Source organism: Hyposmocoma kahamanoa, unplaced genomic scaffold (assembly GCF_003589595.1).
Source record: "Hyposmocoma kahamanoa isolate Upper Pololo Valley unplaced genomic scaffold, ASM358959v1 102, whole genome shotgun sequence".
Classification (NCBI taxonomy): domain Eukaryota; kingdom Metazoa; phylum Arthropoda; class Insecta; order Lepidoptera; family Cosmopterigidae; genus Hyposmocoma; species Hyposmocoma kahamanoa.
The window spans coordinates 3472067-3486506 of NW_020653337.1; the positions used below are offsets into that span (position 1 = coordinate 3472067).

Here is a 14440-nt window from a genome sequence, read left to right on the forward strand (position 1 = left end):
ATATAAAAATAAATAGTTATTGCTCGGAAATGTTTGCATTACTTTTAAAAAGTGAACACGGAAAGTTTGTAATTTATGGACCGTGCGACTTCTTCCCGGCCAAGGCCTACAAAGTAAGTAAGAAAATCCATTACTGTCCACTTTTCTAAACTTCTACATCTAGATGAGTTGTGTAAACAGGCAAAGGAAAAACTCATATAGCCAACTGCCCAGTGTTAGTAATTGCGAGAATTAAAAATATCTACGTATACCGCTTACTTAAAAAAAGAAAAAAAAGCGGTAAAATAACAAAAGTGCTTTGGTATTCTTTTCTGTTTTTTCGTCTTTTTTGTATTTTCGTCGTGAAAACGAGTACGACGAGCGGTAATAATAATAATAATAATAATAATAATACATTTATTTCAGATTTACATCCATATGTGTTAGTAACAATGACCTTATGAGCTATGTTAGTGATTTCACATGTTCAATTCAGAAAATAAAATTATATTACAATTAAATTACAATTAAGATACAAAAATAAAAATAAAATAAAATAAAAATTCTCATGAGAAATGGGGGAAAATTACCAAATTCTCCCTCACTTCTCACACCTAATCTGCGACTCATGCGACTTCGTCCAATGACTGAGTATAGGGCTGTCATTTGTATTGGCCACCGCGCTCAGAAGGCTGTTGGCGCTGCCGCGCACGCGCATCATCAGGGACGCGACTCGCTTGCGCATGACGGCATGAAAGTCATCCGTGTGCGCCTCCGCAAACATCCCTGACGCACTACAGTAACGCGGCAGCCCCATCAACATCCTGAACGCATTGTTGTATAGGACACGTAGTGCGCTATAAGCTTTCTTAGTACAATTGATCCACAGGCTGCAGGTGTAGAAAGTTTGACAATAAGCTCTGAACAAGGTAGTTTTAACACTTGTTGTGCATTTTGCAAACCTGCGGACCAACATATTACTTCTTACCGATAACGCTCTACGCTCCCGCTCCACGTCTAGGTCGTCAGACTGCGACGCGGTGACCCAGTGCCCCAGATACTTAAATTTTGAAACAATTTTCAAAGTGACACCTCCTAACTCGACTGGTGGTATTATATTATATGTTTTTGTGCCGGCTCTAAATAACAAAAGTTCACTTTTACTAGCGTTATATCTGAGGCCATGAGTCTCCGCGTACCTTTCAATGAAATTTAAAACGAGGCAATATTGGCGATGGAAAACTTGTTGCCGGCTATGAGCAAAGCAAGATACATGAAAACTTATGAAACTTTCAATCAATAGCTACTAAGGTAAGGTTTGTTCGTATATATATATCGTAATGTGTAAACATTAAAAGATATATTCGTTCCGATACTGCAAATAAGCATAACAAACCTTTGTTTGTATCAGGTTGCTCTAATTTTAGGGATAAACGGTGCATGCAGGAGTACATAGCTCACGAATGTCACCACAAAGGACGTAGATAATCATAAATATATTTATATAATGTTATACTTTTAATACTAATTAATTTTGTTTTTGCTACTTTTTTTATTATACATCTCCCTCTCTTTAGTTTTTTATTATTTCATCGCATTGTTTGAGAAAAGCGCTATACACGCCTTGGCAGGAATGGGGTGGCTTTACTCGTATTAATGCACTTGTGACTCACTCATCCAGCAATAACTTACTTCCCGGCCTCTGCAGTAATGTACTATTATGCTCGGAACTGTTTGCATTACTTTGAAAAAACCAACACATAAAGTCTGTCATTTATGGACCGTGCGACTTCTTCGCCAAGCCAAGGCCTGCAAAGTAAAACCATTACCGTCCACTTCTCTAAACTTTTAAATCTACCTACTAATAATGAACTATGAAAACAAGCAAAAGAAAGATTAGTACAGCCAACTGCTCAGTGTTCATAGTTGCGAGAATTAAAAGGAAAAATGCCTACAATATACCGCTTACTTAAAAAAAAAAGAAAATGGCGGTAACACCTAAAGTGTTTTGGCATTCTTTAGTTTTTTCGTCTTTTTTGTATTTTGGTCGCGAAAATGAGTGTTAGTGAGAAGAGCGACAACGAAAATACAGTGATAGATACATAGACAGATCGTCAGAAGTTCGTCAAATATTCCTTTAAATATATATTTTTTACTTTTTCTATTAAACATCTTCCTCTCTTTAGTCTTTTATTAATTACTCATATTGTTTGAGAAAAATTCGATACATACCTCGGCGGGAACGGGCATTGCTTGACTCAAATTAATACAAGGTCCCGCTGGCGCTCGTTCTTGTAACTTATACTCCCTTATCAAGCAATCCCTTACTTCCCGGCCTCTGCAATAATTTTTTATGACTATTAGGTAAGTGACGGGATGAACAAGCATTTCAAAACCACTCAAAGCTTTAAGTCACAAAATTCGTAACGTTGAAGTACTACGAAGGGCTACTGAAAAGTAATCTACGTAATTATGAAATATAAGACGACTATCTTAGAATAATAACGCATAGAATGATAGTTTCATATCAAACGAACTGTCACAAGAGAGGCAAAAATCAAATTCATGTAGGCTAGTTTTAGTAGGAGGTTAATTTTCGGTTTTAGTGAATATTTATATAAAAATACAAGTTGAAACGCGTTACTTCCTTGTGGAATGTGATGTTAGTATCTATTTTATGTTTGTCTGACGTATTTTTACACTCATTTACCGCACATTTCGTCATTTTTAACTAAAATTCTTGATCTGCTCGCGGTGCAAGTTGACCTTGAGCACTGAAGGCCCGCCCACTCATGTAGGCCCTTTTGGCGAGCTTCAATTTGCCTCACTTAGCGTGTGCGGACTAGGTTTCTATGCGTTATTATTCTAAGACGACTATACCTTTTTTAAATAATTCAGTAAGAGAAATGCAAGTGCATTTGTATTTTGTTAGATCTGTAAGATACACTGTTAAAAAAGTGATTCCTATACATCTTCGACCTCTTCGTCACTTTCCATCAGGTGAGATGGAGGTCAAAAGCGCAACTTTATTTGTAATAAAAAAAATTAAAAACATTTTGCTTTATCTGCCTGCATGTTGTCCATGCAAAGCGAAACGTAATAAATAAAAGAGAGTTGAACATTTTGAAAAAAGAACTAATAGCTAATTCGTCATAATGGTGGCCAGTGTTATTTTAAAATGAAAACAGTCAAAAGAGATTACTTTTCAACAGCTCGTCGTATATGCCTACAGTTTCACCCTTACCTTCGAAAAGAGCCTCCGTACGTCACGACGTACCTCTGTACGTCAGCCTGAGTAACAATCAGCGAATACCTTACGCCGATTGGTAAATCTTTTCACCAGGCAAGCATTGTATGTCATCGATACGAAGAAGACTTACCCTTCAAAATTAGAATCATATTACTGCTTGGCGGTAGAATAGGTGTGATGGCACAGTTCGTCCAAGAAAATCTTCCTGGACGAACTCTTTCACGTGAAACTCTACTGCTGCTGAAATTCTTCTCAGTGTAAAATATAATAGTTTCGTTATCTACAAATAATAATGTACGTTCGTCCGTCGGTGCGTGAGTACTTACCTACTTTTAATCGCACTACGATATTCAAGTACACACGGAATAACCAAGTGTTACTTCTGACTCAATTGCATGCATGCAACGTGTCTTTTTACATCTGGCCGATAATGTACTTGTTTGTTCTTTTGTTGTAATCCGAAGATATTCTCGCGTAAACAAGATGTAAAAAGTTAAATATCATAATCATCAAAAAAATTTTACAAATATTTTTGATGATGTTATATATTTCTAAAGCGCATACCAGTTACTGCAGCCTATCAGCTGGTTTTAAAAGGTTTAAAGGTGCTGGTTTAAATCACATACACATGGGACTTGTTAACTGAACGTCTCAGGGAGACAGGGGCAGTGGCATTGACCCTCATAACTTTGCGATTTAAAGCTCTGAGTGACACTGCAACTGTTATATGTAGACGTGTCGCTTATAGTGATTCGTCCTGTCACTTAAAGAGTCTGCACTACCTCAAATGGCTTTGGAATCAATCACTTTGGACGAAACATATGGAAAAATTGAGGTTATACATTGATCTAAAACACAATTCCTAAAAATTTTCATGATAGAAAAAGAACACAAACTTACCTCGAAATTTTACACGAAAACCACTTGCACGTATTCAATAGGCACTAAACATATTCCAGTGATTTTTTTTTATATCAACAGAACTAAACAGAACACGTATACTATATGATATACATTTTTCAAATGGCTTTAATATCGTTTGTAAAAAAAATTCTGAAACAATGACAGTGTCCCTGCCGCTCGACCCAAGCAAAATGAACCGTATTAGCACGGGACAAAGTTGAATTCGAAGTGAGATAGTATAGACTCTAATGTCCACTTGCACTAAACCTAGGTACGTCTTAAACCAATAATTGCAATGCAAAAGAGACTCTTAATACATTGTGTTAAGAGTGTCTTATCAATTTAAGCATTGGATTAAGACATACTTAAGTTTAGTGCAAGTGGACATTAATATCATAAAAAAATTTGGTCTTGATTCTGGTCTGGTTGGACACTTACTGAATGAAAGATGTAAGATGATGTTTAACACTAAAAATATATATATAAATAAGACTAAAATCGAGTTCTTGGGTTTTCGCGATCGTGACATAGGAACTGAAACTGTTTTTTCGGATGTAAATCGCCTATTTTTTCAAACAAACCAACATTTCGGACCCTAACGAAACGAACCCTGAAATTTTTCGTTTTGCAATATAAAGGTCTTTCGTTGGAAATAAAACTGTTTTTTTATCATCCAAACCGCGTATATTTTGTTATTTAAACAAACCAGTCAAAAAAGTCAGCCATGATCATGGGATAACCCACTCGAAAATAAATATAGTAACAGTCGAGAAAACCAAATTTTTTTTTAATATATAACAGAATATATATATATATATATATATATATATATATATATATATATATTTATATATCACTGAAATAAATAGAACACGTACAGTATACAATATACATTTTTCAAATAGCTTAATTTCGTTTGTAAAAAAGTAAATTCTGAAATAAAGCCAGTGTCCCTGCCGGTCTTCGAGGTAGTATCGACTTGTAACGGCGTTATGACCGCCAATGGCATATATTTATCTAAAAAACCCTTGAAAAACCTCAAATATTGGTAAGACATTGAATAAAAAAAGAAGAAAATAAAAACAAGTTCTACTTTTAAATTATTAAAACCATGGTAGCTGGCAACACCACTCGAGCACTAGACTAATCTACCATAAGTGCAGAGCGTACGACAGTCGGAAGTTCTTTACCGTTAATACGCGTATGAGACTTGGCCATTGTTTGGTTCCGACTCGTCTGAATAGAATAAAGGTCCTAAATAACACACGATGTCCCCACGGCGCTGAAGAAGAAGCCGATTTACAGCATATTATTTTCAACTGCCCTAACTTCAACAACCAACAGTCTCTTCTTTTGAAAGACATAAGTGACAGCGACAGTTGTGTGCGAAACCAAATCAGTGTTCCCACCGCGTTCAGGACTTACTATCAAATAATGAATTTTTTATTCCACAGTATAAGTTTATTATAAGTACTGTAGAAAAAATTCAATTCATAACATTGACTTACAATTATATGGACGTCGGGTCCGCGCTAAAACGTGTCCGCACTTGTAAGGCGCTAAAATCGTATACAGAGCGCCAAACTCCGCTTTAGTCTTCATTTGTTCGACTGACAGCGCGATACTGCGATGACATTACAATTTAAATTTCGAATAGGTTGACTTGGGACATTTTTTTCGTGGTTTTTGTATTAGACCCGTCGTCCATTTATTTGTAAGTCAATGATTCATAACATCCTATTTATGTAAATAATTACTTAATTTAAATTTGTTCTAAGTTCTAAGCCTTTGTTTTGTTTTTGTTAGTGTTAAAATGTTTTCGACTGAAGGACTTTGTATCCAGGTCATGCAATAAATAAAAATAAAAAACTAGAATAATCTTTACTCACTGGAGGCTTAATTGAAGTCATAGTAACAGAAACATGACATCATTTGATGTCACTTCACCTTCCTTTGGATTATAAAGTTTATCTATACGTGTTAAGAATGTGTTAGCAGATGTACAGCAAATGTGAATCTAATGCGATGTGGGGTCGCCAGTGGGGGCACCAGAGGTCGCGACTTGCGATAGTGCACCGCTACGAACTGGTTTGCCGCATCATGCGCACACGCAGATTGTTGGAATAGTAGTGATATCATATCGAACAAGTATTGATAGTAATAGAATGTGGAGGAGTAAAATATGCATTGTCATTTGCGACTCCTGCTGATGATATTAGAACTTCGTTACTCTACATTTAGGCGCTGCGCACACGCAGCAATTTTAGTTGACGCAACTGTTAACGGTTGCAGATCGCAGCAACAGTTTATGGTTGCCGCAAGCTTAAATAACTTTTCGATAGCCATGGTCACCAGTCAGTTTGACTATGGATCTCGAAGAAGCAGCACTTGTCTTGTTGTAGATAATTGCGTATAATCGCGTCGCCACCGCCGACGTCAACAACGAAAAACTATCCGTAATAATCGACGGTTTTGAGGTTAATCACGGATTTCGGCAATCAAAAAATTGTCGATTGCTAAAATTCTCAAGTGAATATGCTACGCCTTGCTTGAAATTATATGAAAAACGTCATAAATAAGTAAATGCGAGTTGCCAGTTGCTGATACTCGAGAACAAAGTTGCTTCGTGTGCGCAGCGACTTATGAAAATTTAATTTACATACTACTTACTTTACGTATTTTATTGCACGAAATAAATGCAACAGAAAAACTGGAAGGTGAGCAAAGGTGGACTTATATCTGAAAGAGATCTCTTCCAGCCAGTAAGCAAGGCAGTGAGAGCAATGGTTACGAGTATAAGCGGGCCACAGCGTGCAAGAGAAAATGAGAGAGATATTTCTAATAAACTACATAACGTACAATAAATAGCATCAATATACATAAATTATCCGGTTATCTATCAGTAGTCCGAAATGACATTTGCCAGAAATAACGTTTGGTCGAAATTTCATAACCTCGAAAGTAATTTTGAGAAGAAAATGTTTTTTCTTTTAAACCTGACTTAACCTAATCGAACCTAATCGTGTCTTTACGATAAACATTCAACATGTCCTGAAAGAACAACTGTTTCGTTGTAATTCGGTTTTTGGTGTAATGAAAATTCGAACAAACGTTATATCGGACAAAAAAATTTTTGAATTTGTGATAGGTTACCAAATTATCAGTACTCATACATAAATGTGTATGTAAATAACTTTTTTTAGAAAAATTAAACCGACCCCAAAAGTTCGTGGAATTACATCTATTTGCCAAGTTTTATTGCAATCGGTTACAGAAAAGTGCGCGAAACCGGATTCATCCCCTAGTTCGCCACCCCTAGAGGTGAAATATTTTCTTCAATTTTGAATGGCACCAATACTGAAGTCACCCTCTGTCTAACAAAAATGAATCACCGAAATCAGTTCACAAAGCCATAGATATCGCGTAACATACTTACAAAAAAAAAAATAGAGTAGAATTGAGAACCTCCTCCTTTTCTTGAAGTATGTTAAAAAACAATAAGACGAAGGGAGTTCAACAAGAAAGTGCACTGTCAACCTTTTCTTGAGAGAAGCAACCGACGGGCTAGACTGGACATATGACACTAGAAGAAAAGGAGTTGAAAAAGAAATTTGTTTTACACCTAAGACGAATAAGTATCTTTGTGATGCACGGGCGCCTTGAGCGGCTGAGAGGGGGTAGCAGCTGAAACGAAGGTAGGAGAGGAGTTAGGGTCATGAACAGGGCATGCAAACAGGTCACTCGGTTAACCGAGTAACTCGGTTTTTTCGGTTAACTGAAACCGTCCATTTTGGAACCCGGTTTTCAGCTAATGAAAGCCTGGGTTTTTCGGTATTTTCAGTTTTATCTTATAACTATTCAAATATGACTTCTTAGACATAGAAAGGGAATGCAGGGCTTTGCTGGTTCGCGATAATATGCTGGCTCATAGATTTGCTCGTTGTACAGCTGTAATCAAAATAACGCTTAAAGTATTACTGCCAGACATTCTACACAAGTAGCTTATGGTTCAGTTGTACTCAGAAGGCCTACGACTCCCTACGCATTTTGTATAATAATGTGTTCAGTCTCGCATGTTTGCCGACGTTAGAGTAGAGGATTTTTGCTCAAGAACCCAAGCAGTGTTCTTAAAATGATAGGGGATAGGTGGGACTCCGATCTGCTTTCTAGGTTCACCGAATTCACGTCCTGGGAGCTCGGTGAACTTACCAGGTATCATGTGATCATTTCATTCATTTTATTTTCTTTATTTTCTATTCTATGACTTTTATACTGACACTAGAATAATTAATTTTGATTCCAAATAATATTAATTGTAATGCCAAAGTGCGTCTCAGGGTACCGCGAATTTTTCGTCTTAGAGTATATAAAATAATACCTCTTTCTATAACGCCATAGTGAAAATGTGTCGAGCTAATGATGAACTTAAGCAAGCTGTTATATTGTTATAACTCTTATTTTTTAACTATTTAAACAAATCACTTTTTATTTCTTTATTTATTTATTTTTTGTTGTCTTCGTTTTGGATTTGGAGATTGTAATTTTACACCAACCTAATACTAAGACTAATTTTATCATGCTGTTTACACTGTTTTTGGAACGTGGTCTAGGCTATAAATGAATCAAACTGTATCTGTTACCATGGATGATTACATTCCGTGTACCTTTAAAATAAATTAAGAAATAAGATAATAGATAGCTTGTAAGTGTAGTAACAAAATGGACTGTAAATTGTCTGCAATAAATTATTTTTTATTCTATTTTTAAATGTAAAATTGTAACTCATATTCGTATCGTAATTAATAATGATAAATAAATGCTAATTAAATGCTAGGAACTCGGGTACTTGAATACGGTGCAGCGACAGCGTCCACAAGATGGGTGCCGGTAATCTTTGCGTAGCGAGGGGCCAGTAGCGTGAGTGAGCAATGTACCTTTTTTTTAGCTACAATGACATTAAAAAAATCTTTGTAGCTTGATTCTTTCCTTTTTGGGCAGTGTTGCCGTTTTAGCGACTTAGTCGCCATATTCAGTGAAATTTTACGAAGGTTTAACAAGCTGAAATTTCGTTTTAGACAGAACTTTTATCGCAAAACTAACATTTTGTTTTCGCTAATTTTGTTCATTATCTATCACGCGAATGATCTCTAGCTAAAGTATGACTGAAATGAATACTATACATTACTAACCGTGATAATGATGTGCGGTGACGTAATCCAGAAATTGTATAAATGTACTACGTGATTTCTGTCACATAGACGATTCTTAGTCAATACATCGTAGCTTTGGTATAATAAAACCACATATAATCATACAATCAGAAGTGTTTTTATCACATGAGAGTCATATAATAATTTTAGTAGCTGTAGAACTCCTTACCTATTTCTGCCCCCAAACAGTAAGGGCGCATGTCCACGCTAAAAAAAGTCGCCGGATCTATGCAAGAATACGTGTCGTTTCTACACACGAACTGCGTACACTGCCTCGGCGCCGGACAAGAAAAACTCTTGTCTACCCCCGACACGACGCGCTCTGCAGCTGTTGTATGGGGTGGGGTGAGGTGCATTGTCAGTAAACGAAACGTTTATGCACGTGGACGGGTGATACTTAGTAAGCAACATATTTCTTCCCACTGTCGGTAGTAAAACGACAGCTACCTGGAAGACTCTTAATGCACAGACACATTTATCCTACCACACGTCTGTCCGAAACCATTATCATCGTGCACATACTATTCATTTTCTCGTCTGCAACAGACACGACATGTTTTCGTGGCTAGATCCAACAAAGTTCTTGTCGTGTATAAGACCACTCTCCTCTTTTCTGTAGCAGACACATCGACTATATAACCAGAAATAGAGACGAAATAAGGGCCATACATTACTGGTAACTCATCAGTGATCATTACTTATAAATATCAACTCTCGTTTGCACTGAAATCACAAAATAGAAAACTGAAATAGTACAGCGCCAACAAATGACCTGAGTATGTCTCCGTATATTCCAAAAATGTTCTGTGTTTATTATAATAAAGATAAAATCTCTAACAACGGCGTGCTGTTCCATTCGATGGTGTGGGAAAAACTGCGAAATATCTAATTACAAAACAAACGGAATCAAATCTCATCGGTAACTAAATATTAAATATGTAAATTTGCAATTTTCGTCCATTGTAGCAAAGCTCAGGTTAACCGATCGATTTGAAGTGAAACAATTGACGACAACCGTCAATTGTTGCGAATTCGGGCTGGCCAATCGGAGCGCAGTCGTCACAGTCATGATATGGCAGAATAGTTTTCAAACAAATTAAATGACATTTCGTCTCTATTTCTGGTTTAATACTCGATGAGCAGACACTTCGAATTTCTTAGCGTGCACTTAGCACTTAGGGTGATGGTGAAATTACAGGCACTTGGGACTGATCAATTTATGTCTCAAAGCATTTAATATCATTGCGATTAAAAACTCTAAGTGGCACTGCAATCTGTTAAGGATAGGCGTATCGTTTACACTAAGTACACTACTTGTTCGTCCCGTGGTCCCGTCACTTGGTATAATTATGAAAAAATATATATAAATAACACGAGCTACGAGTAAAAAATTATGTATACGTGAAATTTTGTAACTTTCTTATTTAAGCATAAAAAGTCATGGACCAATGTCTTTCGTAGAATCTAAAGTCTCTCCCTAAATTGTCATTTCGCAGATGTGGCCTTCACTTTTGAGATACAAATGTTCCACGTGGAACTACTGGGAATAAACGCTTATTTCACTAATACTACGAAATATACGAGACTGTAGATCCGAAAAAATACTTTTATTTCAGTCAAAGGCAAAGTCAAACAATCTTCTTTTCACAGGTCAGCAAATTACACTTGAAATTTGTTGATTAAACTCTACTGCTCATTCGTAACGCAGATTCCACTGAAAAGAATGACCAAAAACTCTTGGGGTTGTTATTTGTAAATGTAGATTTACACACATTTATCTTTTTTTTTTAACCAAGTGACGGGTCGACCACGTCTCAGAGCTTTAAATCGCAAAGATCTTAGGGGTACTGCCACTGCGCCCGTCACTCTGAGACATAAGTTGACAAGTCCCAAATGTCTGTAATTTCACCAGCATATTTACCCTTCAAAACCGAAACGCAGTAATGCTCACATTACCGCTTGCCAGCAGAAACAGGTAAGGTGCCAGCACTTCCCTGGACAAACTCTTTCACAAGGAGCTCTACTGCTACTAAATATATAATAAAGCTACTAAATAAATCTAAAGATATTTGTATCTACAGATTTTGTAACAGATTTATCAAAGAAAGAAAGAAAAGTTGTTTATTTGGTAAACTTATGACAAGATATATATAACAGAATGATAACAAAAATAAAAGAATAAAAGAATTACATTTAAAAGTTACCCAAATGGTCTCCACTTAGCTTTTTGTAACAAGACGTGTGAGAACACCTCGTTACGCTAGTTTTCAGTGAAGCCGAATAAATAACAATGATGATGTCCTTCGTTCAAGCAGATAAAATAATTAAAAAAAAATACAATAGTCTGAACTAGACGAAATCAAAACTTAAATGCAAATCAAAAAGTAAAAAAGCATGCTATAAAAATGGGTGTACGTGTAGAGCAGGTGGGACGTAATAAAACCAAAACTAATTGTGCGTGTATTGTGTTCTCATGTATTTGTGGTTGGTATATTATACAGCACGACTGCCAGTGCTGTTAGAGACCTGAGAAAATAATAAAAATTTCTTAAAAGATGATTTGAAAGAGGCAACAGATTTGCAATTTTTTGTTGGTGGTGGAATATTGTTCCAACATTTCGTGGCAGCAAAACGGAAGCTACCACGAAAGGCAGCCGTGTGGTGTGGAGGACACATAAGCCGAATAGCTATTCAAACAGTCTGTTGGGAAAACGTAAGCTTTCCGAAGAGGTATGAAGGCTCACGTTTTTCAATCACTCCGAAATATCAATGAAAGTTTATTACTACCTGACTGAACGACACCATCAAAACAAAATATCTTTCTTAATAATAAAATAATAAAAAAAAATTAACAAAACAAAACCCATGGCCCATGAGGGGATCGAACCCGCGACCTTCGCGTTATTAGCACGACGCTCTAACCAACTGAGCTAATGGGCCAATGTCTTCCACGACGAAATTATCGACCTATAACATCCAATCCCGTTTTTTATAACGCAAGCGTAATTCACGTGCCTATTTTATTGCTGAACAACAATATACTTGTTAGTTACGTAAAGAGAATCATGATAATCATGTATTCAGCTATTGTTTAATCAATTTTATCTGGTGTTATCAAGGCTGGGTGACGGTACAAAAGTCAAACGCACCATTGACTTTTACAATTTTGACTTGAAACAATATTACTTATTGGAGTAAGGGTAACTATACTCTAGCCAAATTTGATGTAGAATGTTTAATAACAAAACGTTGCTAGGTAACCAATGATGGCATAGGAAAAGAACATTTTTTTCAATGCTCATTATTAAGGCTTGCTCTGCCCACGGCCTGCTCCCTTAATTGGAATTTAAATAGATAAGTAGGTAATTGGGTTATGTAGATAATATAAAATAGATAATATAATAATATATATATTAATACTTACCTAGCGAATTATTATAAAGTTTACAAAATACCAATTGATACATATGATTCAGGAATAAAAAAAAAGTGTTTGCATCTCATTGACTTACAAATAAATAGACGACGGGTCTAATACAAAAACCACGAAAAAAATGTCCCAAGTCAACCTATTCGAAATTTAAATTGTTATGTCATCGCAGTATCGCGCTGTCCGTAGAACAAATGAAGACTAAAGCGGAGTGTCGCGCTCTGTATACGATTTTAGCGCCTTACAAGTGCGGACACTTTTTAGCGCGGACCCGACGTCCATATAATTGTAAGTCAATGTTGCATCTTATTAATATTTACTGCTAGATTGTATGGTAAGGGCAGATGAAAAGAAACAAAATTGTAAGATTTTATTTGATATTAATTTGCCACATAATATTATATCATCCAGCATTTATTTCCGATTCTGAACTTGAATTACCACCAGAACTCGAATGTTTGCAATCTCTACCTTCAAATCAAAAAGCCACTAGGGATGACACAATTTTACAAATAATTAATTGTTGTTCATTTTTATGTCATTTTTATATGTTTTGATATTTCTATTGAATAATATTTATTATAAACATGACTTTAAGATTTAGTATTATCAATAATCTAGTTGCATTTCGTGGGAATTGTGGTAACTGTGAAAGAGTCTGGGATGAAAACCCTAAAAGTCATATGTTTTTGTTTGTTGACATTTATTCTACATCGAATTTAGCTAGAGTATAGTGGTCGAATGTTCGGATGCTTTTATATCTAAACTTCACTTTTTCGTCGAGACATGGAAGCGGCTGTACCTAAATATATTTCGTCTTCCTTTAAATCGCGGGATATCTATAGCGTGATATGTTTAGTGTTTTTAACCGACTTTACAAAGGAGGTATTTTTTGTGAACCAATTTCGATGATTCTTTTTTTGTTGGAAAGGGAGTACCTAAGTAGTGTTTCCATTTAAATTTGAATAAAACATTCCGCCTGTAAGGGTGTTAAATTAGGGAATGAATCCAGTTTATAGGATTTCACCCGCTTTCCGTAAACCGATTTCTAAAATTCCACAAACTTTTGAAGACGGTTTTTTTATAAAAAAGTTTATGAACAAAATTATATAATATTTGAAATACATAAATAACCAGAAATACGGCAACTGGATCTCAGAACTGTGAACAGCCAGAAGTATCTGGTAAATTTGTAATCCCTACCTGTTACGGAGACAAGATCTTACGGAAATGTATTCCACACCTATTAAGCAGCTTACCAGATGTTATTTATTATGAAACTGTAAAATGTATTTTTTTTTAAATAAGTATTGAAATATATTTATAGTAGTATTTTTAAAAAAGCTTTTTTATTCTTTTTTATTGGAATTACATCTATTTGCCAGTTTTACTGTATTCGGTTAACGAAAAGTCAGCGAAACGGGATTCGTAGTTTGCTACTCTTAGAGATGGAATAATTTCTTCAAATTTAAATGATACCAACACTTAGGTACCCTCTTTAAAAAAAAATCATCAAAATCGGTTCACAAATGCAAAAAAGTAACACAGTCTAACACACACACAACAGGCTATTCTAACATCCAGCTATTTAAGTTAAGAAAAAAGTAATTTAAGCCGCTTCCACATCTCGACAGCAATTCACGGGAAAAGTGAAAATAAGGTACAAAA

General features: G+C 35.7%; 1 non-coding gene across 1 annotated transcript; it reads right to left on the reverse strand.

Annotated features, from left to right (window-relative positions):
* Positions 1-12208: 12208 nt before the first annotated feature.
* Trnai-aau lies at positions 12209-12282 on the reverse strand. The gene has a single exon. It is a non-coding gene; the product is annotated as a tRNA-Ile (tRNA).
* Between the last annotated feature and the right edge of the window lie 2158 nt (positions 12283-14440).